We start from the raw sequence: 8292 nt of genomic DNA, 5'->3' as shown, positions 1-8292 counted from the left end.
TGGGAACTTCTGTTTATGGACATCCATCAGAATATGGTTACAAATCGTAGAGATGTTTCAGCTTCATAGACAAACTGGGATCCTGGGCTGGCCAGTGTGCGTCCCACACTTTCAACCAGCAGTTCATGATCATAGATTTAAACAGTGGTTGCAACTGGGCATAACAACAATCAGCAATATTACTTCTAAATGCCAGATGGATAGTTTTCAAAACCTCGCACTCAGTTTTGGTCTAGGAAAAATGATTTTTTTTAGATATCTCCAGCTCCGTCACTACTTTGTGAAGGAAATACAGAATGCACTGACTGAAAACCCCTCTAACCTAGTTCAGATCTTTGTGGATACTTACAACAGTGGTAGTACAAAAAAAAAAATGGTAGGAAAATTTTACAAAATCTTAATCTCAACTGATAATAAAACTCACCTTCATGTGAAAAAACAATGGGATAAAGATCTAAAAACAGAAATATCAGAAAACTGCACTACTAACTCACTCATTTGGAAAGATTTCTGTTGGCAAAGCTTGATCCGTTTCTTTATTACACCTGTACAGAAATCAAAGATAACGGCTGTGCAGCCCTCCTGCTGGAGGGAGTGTGGATCTATTCAGGCAGATCATGCTCATATATTCTGGTCATGTCCAGGTAGAACTGACTTTTGGTTAAAGGTGAATAACTTAATCTACTCTGTGTTAGATATTACAGTGGATCTGTCTTTCCCTACACTGTTTCTTAGTGTACCGCCCAGGGGACTACACCAAAGTGACTTGTATATATTCAGGATTATCCTTGATGCTGCGAAGAAAGCCATCACAAAGTGCTGGCTCAGAAGAGAAACTCCCACAACAACTCTAGCGATACAAATTATCGAGCAGATAAGATCAATGGAACTTATGACTTATTCTCTCCGTGTACAACAGCACAGGGGGGAAAAATACTGGAAAAAATGGAACGATTGTTCACACTCTGTGACAGACGACAAGGTTTTGTAAGAAATTATATGTACCTGTGAAACTCCCTCAGGTATACTTGTTTCTAGGTTTTCTTTATTCTTTTCTACTTATTTGTTTGTTTACCTTTCTGTTATATGCCCAAATATGTTTTAAAAATGAAAAATAAAAAGTAAAAAAACAAAAAAGTCTTTAAAAGCAGAAATATTTGTACTGACAGGTACCTACCTTGATTTACGAGTCACCTGGAAGGCATTTTGTGAAGGTGGGCTTTCACTTATCACTGTGGGCATGTAAACCTCAAAATCTTTGGGGACATTCTGTATGTTTGGTTCAGTAAAGCTCACTCTACCTGAAAATATAAAAAAACAGGACATAATGGGCTACATCCATTCTTGTTTATGTACTTCAAAAAAACAGCATTTCACAAAACATCTACACAGTCCGAGATCTTTTTGTGTGTTTTACCGGTGGTTGTGTGGGTCTGGGTGACTGGATATATTCTGTCCATCTTCAGTGTAGGATGATGCCGTTTCACCCTCTGCAGGGGAAGACCACCTTAGTCAGGGCGTTAGTGATCTGCCTCCACTCTAGAATCACACCTGGCAAAGGGTGCAGGGGGCGGAGTTTCTCCAGAACATCCTGAGGTGGAACATAAACCTCTCAGATCTTAGAAGTTGCTGAGATTTTTACTTTGAAGTTGTGAGATACTCAAAACACTATGAAACATCTTCTCTATGCACTGCTAATATAATGCATATAATCTAAATCATCACAGATTCAATCATTCATTCAACCTACTTACTTTTATACTTTTATATTCTAGTTTTACATATTGGACTATGACTCACCTGAATAAACAAGCATTCTTTGAAGAAATGCATACCGCCTGCTCCTTGCACGACCAAGTGTTAAGCAAAGATTTTGCACGTTTTTATGTCAAATTGCGTGATGGGGTTGACTCTCAGCTATAACAACATCATATTTTAGCTTAATATCTGTACAATTTACTGATTTACAGCCATTTTTGTGTTTGCTAGAGGCCATTTTGAATTTGGTTGACTACAAAAGTTATTCAGTTGTAGACGTACATCCAGTGAGGTGGTGTGCAATAATTATGCTGTATGAATAAACTTTCCTTTCTGAATTATAAAACGTTATAAGTTTTGCAAGAAGAAAGAACAATTTAGTATAAAGGTTGTTTGGTCACACCTTGGTGGTGCTGAAGTGCTTCCCAAGGCGTGCTCTGCCTCCACCTCTCCTGGTGTAACTCAGAGTCTTCTTACTCCTTGGTCCACCTGCATCACCATGAGGAGGTAAATGAAGCTCCAAGAACAACACCTACAGTGTGAGCATGAATCAAAATGAGTTATTATCATACCCTGATGGAATTACAGTCAAGACAAAAACATGACTGCGGCACAGAAAAACAGCGTCTGACCTGCACTACGTCATCGACGCTGGTGAGGGAGAAGGTGTGTCCTGCCAGGCTGTAAGTTTCTGACTCCAACGCTGAAAGTTTGGCTTGCATCACGTTTTTGTCTCTCGCACTCGTCCACACTGAAACCAACTCATTTCAGCTCCAACAGGGCCAGACAAACCTGGGAGGGCATCTCTATATTCCTCAATAAATCTGACAGAAACATTCAATACTCCAAAAACAGTCCACAAGCAGTACAGTACATTGAAGGATTTGAACAGTGAATGTTTGTAGTTTTTGAGATGAGTGTTTTTCTGGACTGGAAGTGAGCAGGGGATGTAAGTAAACTTTAATGTTTTTGGAGTGAGATATTCAAGTGGGCAGGCGTTACACCATGGAGAAGAACAGAGGGAGTTTTCTTTCTTGTCTGAGGCAGTGAGCATCAATCCTGGCAAGTGGAGGAAGCAATTTTATCCACCACAAGGTGCAGTGGCAGAGCCAGGGGGTGGCCAATGGTGGCCTTGGCTGCCATAGATAAATCTTTGTCCACCCCAGTCATTTGAGGAAACTGCTTTCAATCAATATAAAAAATAGAAAGGATAGTTTCTTTAAATGATAGGGGTGGCTGGTATACATAAATATATGGCAGTGGCCATCTTGGATTTTAATGTGTCAACCCAATATTTTAAACGAAACTTCCTTACTCCTAGATGCAACCACTCACCAAAAAGGAAAAAAGGAAATGTGGTTGGACGGACAGACCAACAGACAGACAGAGTATATATCAAATTCCCCTTTCTCACTCGGCAGCATCTAGTTCTCAGCAGAGCTGTAGAGAGACTGGTTATATACGGTTGTAATTCAGATTCTCCCTTGTTCTGCTGGGGGACTTCAATGATCACGTGGGCAATGACAGTGAGACCTGGAGGGGTGTGGTTGGGAGGAATGGCCCCCCTGATCTGAACCCGAGTGGTGTTCTGTTATTGGACTTCTGTGCTTGTCATGGATTGTCCATAACAAACACCATGTTCAAGCATAAGGGTGTCCATATGTGCTCTCGGCACCAGGACACCCTAAGCCGCAGTTCAATGATCGACTTTATCGTCTCATCTGATCTGCGGCCACATGTCTTGGACACTCGGGTGAAGAGAGGGGTGGAGCTGTCCACTGACCACTACCTGGTGGTGAGTTGGCTCCGATGGTTGGGGAGGATGTCCGTCAAACCTGGCAGGCCCAAACGTATTGTGAGGGTTTGCTGGAAATGTCTGGCAGTCTCCTGTGAGACGGAGATTTAACTCCCACCTCTGGGAGAACTTTGAACATGTTCCGGGGGAGGTAGGGGACATCGAATCCGAGTGGGCCATGTTCCGTGCCTCTATTGTCGAGGCGGCTTACCGGAGCTGCGGCTGCAAGGTTGTCTGTGCCTGTCGCGGTGGCAACCCTCGAACCAGGTAGTGGACACCGGCGGTGAGGGAGGCTGTCAGGCTGAAGAAGGAGTCCTATCGGGCCTTTTTGGCCTGTGGGACCCCGGAAGTCGCTGATGGGTACCGGCAGTTCAAACAACATGCGGCTCAGGTGGTTGCTGAGGCAAAAACTCAGGCATGGGAGGAGTTCGGAGAGGTCATGGAGAATGACTTCCGCACGGCTTCGAGGTGATTCTGGTCCACATCTGGCATCTCGGGGGGGAAAGTGGTACACCACCAACACTGTTTATAGTAGAGGTGGTGTGCTGCTGACCTCAACTCGGGATGTCGTGGGTCGGTGGGCAGAGTACTTTGAAGACCTCTTCAATCCCACCGGCACGTCTTCCACTGAGGAAGCAGAGCCTGGGGACTTTGGGTCAGACTCGCCAATCTCTGGTGCTGAGGTCACCGAGGTGGATAAAAAGCTCCTTGGTGGCAGGGCCCCAGGGGTGGTTGAGAGTCGCCTGGAGTTCCTTAAAGCTCTGGATATTGTAAGATTGTGTTGGCTTACACGACTCTGCATTATTGTGTGGACATCGGGGGAAGTTCCTCTGGATTGGCAGACCGGGGTGGTGGTCCCTCTATTCAAAAAGGGGGACCGTTTAGTGTGTTCCAACTACAGGGGGATCACGCTCTTAAGCCCCCCGGTAAGGTCTATTCGGGAGTTCTGGAGAGGAGGGTCAGTTGGATAGTTGAACCTCGGATTCACGAGGAGCAGTGCGGTTTTCATCCTGGTCGTAGAACAATGGACCAGCTCTACACCCTCAGCAGGGTCCTGGAGTGTGCGTGGGAGTTTGCCCAACCAGTCTATATGTGCTTTGTGGACTTGGAGAAGGCGTTCCACCGCGTCCCTCGGGGAACCCTGTGGGAGGTACTCCGGGAGTATGGGGTACCAGGCCCTTTGATACTGGCTGTTAGGTCCCTATATGACCGGTGTCAGAGCTTGGTCCACATTCCCGGCAGTAAATCGGGCTCGTTCCTGGTGAGAGTTGGACTCTGCCAAGGTTACCCTTTGTCTCCGATTCTGTTCATAACTTTTATGGACAGCATTTCTAGGTACAGCCAAGGTGTTTAGGGTATCCGTTTTGGTGGCCTTAGGATCGTGTCTCTGCTTTGTGCAGATGATGTGATCCTAATGGCTTCATCAAGTTGTGATCTACAGCTTTCGCTGGAGCGGTTCGCAGCCGAGTGTGACGCAGCTGGGATGAAGATCAGATCCTCCAAATCCGAGGCCATGGTCTTGAGCCGGAAAAGGGTAGAGTGCCCTCTCCGGGTCGGGGAGGAGGTCCTGCCCCAAGTGGAGGAGTTCAAGTATCTTGGGGTCTTGTTCACGAATGAGCGAAAAATGGAGCGAGAGATCGATAGGCGGATAGGTGCAGTGTCTGCAGTGAAGCGGGCGCTGTACAAGTCTGTCGTGGTGAAGAGACAGCTGAGTCAAAAGGCGAAGATATCAATTTACCAATCAATCTAGATTCTTACCCTCATCTATGGTCATGAGCTTTGGGTTGTGACCAAAAAAACGAGATCTAGGATACAAGTGGCCGAAATGAGTTTTCTCCGCAGGGTGTCTGGGCTCTCCCTTAGAGATAAGGTGAGAAGCTCGGTCATCCAGGAGGGACTCAAGAGTAGAGCCGCTGCTTCTCCACGTCAGGAGGAGCCAGTTGAGGTGGCTGGTTAGGATGTCTCCTGCATGCCTCCCTGGTGAGGTGTTCTGGACAAGTCCCACCGAGAGGAGACCCAGAGGAAGACCAAGGACATGCTGGAGGGACTATGTTTCTCGGCTGGCCTAGGAACGCCTCGGGAATCCCCCGGAAGAGCTGGCCCAAGTGGCTGGGGAGAGGGAAGTCTGAGCCTCCCTATTTAAGCTGCTACCCCACGACCCGAACCCAGATAAGCGGAAGAAAATGGATGGATGGCTGGATTCAGATTCTCTGCCCTTATTAAAATCTAACCTTAAAACTCACTTTTTTCAAACTTGCTTATTCTGTTTAATGTCATTATGTTTTCTACCATTAATTGTGTTTGATTTTATGAATATCTGTCTTTTATTGTTTTTATCTTTGTATTTCTTGTTCGGTGACCTTGAGTGATTTGAAAGGCGCCTTCAAACAAAATGTATTATTATTATTATTATTATTAATATTATTATTATTATACCTAGTGTGCCATCTTTCTCCAACAGGCCAGTGAGTTGGTTCATCACAGTGTGTATGAACACACTCTTGGTCGCTGCCCTGATGCGAGGACAGTGTGAAAGGGTACTCCCCAGACCGTCCAGCAGGGGTAACTCTTCAGGACAATAGACAGTCACCATGTTTGGAAGTGTCCTCTCCTCACTGCTAGGGTCCAGCAGCCAGCATGCAACCTGTGGAAGAAATCAGTCACGTTTTTCTCTGATGCCTTCATCCTATGGCTTGTAGCTAAAGATGATCAAATTGATTCAAAATGCAGAAAGTACTGATCATTGAGAGCACTGCAGAGGAAATACTGTACATGTTTCAGAGTGTGAATGTCAAGATGTTAAAGTATCGTGGAATCTAATATAATCCCCATAATTATTTATTTTATCTAATGATTATGTAGTCTTATTAAAATTAAGCACATCTCACAAAAGTTCACTATTCTTAAATATTTTTTTGAACATTCAAACATTTGATCCTCTGAACAGTAACTACCCACAGATGAATGATAAATATTTAAACACAATAAGCTAGAAAAGTAGTTTTTCACTTATTTAATGAACAAAAATACCTGTCAACAAGTTTATAACATTGTTTAGTAAACAATAAGACCCTTCAGTGTTTATTTTAAATCTCCACAGGACAAGTTTGTTTAATCTGGGCTTTGATTTATGTATTTTTGGTAACTTAGTATTTCTTCTTTTTAAAGTTATTGCATATGATGCAGAATTCAGTGGAAGCAGCCCCGTCTGAAAGACAGCAAATCACTGCAGACCATAACACTTCTACCACCATGCTTTATTGCTGTAAAGTTCTTCTATTTAACTTTATTGTCTGTCTGCAGTAAACATGTCTGCGGTTACTTTGCTCAAACAACTCTGTCTATAATGTCCAGTTTCAAACTGTAGTTCTGATCTGAGCTTCATTTTTTTAACCAACATTTTGTAAATTTCAACTTTCAGCTCCCTCTGTTTCAAGAAAACCTTTGGATTTTATTAATTTCTTGTAGGATCCTTAGGTGCTCACAACCTTATTTTTCTACAGGTGATAGGAAGCTATTGAAGACATTCCCATGAAGACAACTATTTTATGGAGTTTCTTGTTGGTCATCACGCTGCTGGCAAAAACTAAATTTTAGTCCATTATTTCTTTGAATAAATTTTCTAATTTAAAAGAAAGTTGCTGAATATATCTAAAGCTGTAAGAAATATATAAAGGATTACCTTCTATAAGTATTAGATGGAAGGATGGAGTGCACATGTAATCTAATTCTTTGTTTTCTCACCTTCAGGTCTTCACAGGTTCCCTCCAAGCTGATACCACAGCTCAGAACGTCTTGTACACCTTGATGATGTCATATGTGACAACCACTCTTCCTTTGTCACCAGCTGATTGGTGGCTGAGACAGACCTTCACCTGCTCCAGCCTTTGACTTACTGGCAGCTCATCATCCAGTGGAGGAGGAGCCAGGCTGGAGCTCAGACCTGATGGGTACCAGACAACTTTAACAACAGAAACCCTTTGAAAAGTGTGACCCTACATGTATTAGTATCCGTTGTTTGTCAGTACCTTTGCTCTGCTCCTGCTGCAGACAGATGTAGCATGCACCTCTTGATCCCCAGCAGACAGACAGCCCGATCAAAACGAGATCTTCATCGTCTCTTATTGGAAACCCATCAGTCAGGTTAGGCTTCGGATGAGATGCTGATGCTGTGCGAGCAAACAGAAAAAGAGACAACATTCAACATTTTATAATCTGTGTTGCACAAAACAGACATCTGCACATACAGTACTCAATACAGCCTCAATGCCACGTCGCATCGAGGCAGTGATTAAGGCAAAGGGATTCACAACCAAGTATTGAAGATTGACGTATCGTTTTGAAAGTACCACATTTTGATTCGTTTGTTGTGATCCTAATTTCTTTCTTTTTTCCTGCAAAAACTGTGAAGTAGTGCGGGCTGATTTCTTCACAGTATTCAAATTTTTTTAATTCTTGTTTTCGTGGGTTTCATGAGCTGGAAGCCAAAACTACGTAAAAATAAACAAATAAAGTGCCACGTTGTTCTGATAATAAACAAAAAACACAGTATTTGAGTTTCCAGGATGACTCCCAGGAGGTGTCTGACCCTGGGAACTGCACAGAGGACTCATTGCCTGCAGGTGCAGTGTCAAAAGATCACGACACTGCCTGCCGTCCTTCTCCGGGTTAGTATTGCAGAAAATTTGTAGAAAAAAATATATGGCAGTGAATAACAGTGTAACCATCTCGAGGTTGTA

At 43.6% G+C, this 8292-nt stretch overlaps 2 long non-coding RNA genes across 2 annotated transcripts; both read right to left on the bottom strand.

Moving 5' to 3' along the window:
* Window positions 1-1099: 1099 nt before the first annotated feature.
* Window positions 1100-2331, bottom strand: LOC119429388. The gene is made up of 3 exons (XR_005187768.1): window positions 2162-2331; window positions 1418-1591; window positions 1100-1301 (listed from the first exon to the last, which is right to left on the bottom strand). It is a non-coding gene; the product is annotated as an uncharacterized LOC119429388 (long non-coding RNA).
* Window positions 2332-2438: 107 nt separating this feature from the next.
* Window positions 2439-7715, bottom strand: LOC119429389. Its single transcript, XR_005187769.1, has 4 exons — window positions 7582-7715; window positions 7298-7496; window positions 5990-6197; window positions 2439-2582 (listed from the first exon to the last, which is right to left on the bottom strand). It is a non-coding gene; the product is annotated as an uncharacterized LOC119429389 (long non-coding RNA).
* Between the last annotated feature and the right edge of the window lie 577 nt (window positions 7716-8292).

The sequence above is a fragment of the Nematolebias whitei genome, unplaced genomic scaffold (assembly GCF_014905685.2).
Source record: "Nematolebias whitei isolate Nwh7 unplaced genomic scaffold, NemWhi1 Nwh_scaf_795, whole genome shotgun sequence".
Taxonomy (NCBI): domain Eukaryota; kingdom Metazoa; phylum Chordata; class Actinopteri; order Cyprinodontiformes; family Rivulidae; genus Nematolebias; species Nematolebias whitei.
Note: the sequence above shows the minus strand (reverse complement) of the source record. Positions and strands in the feature narration are given on the sequence as shown.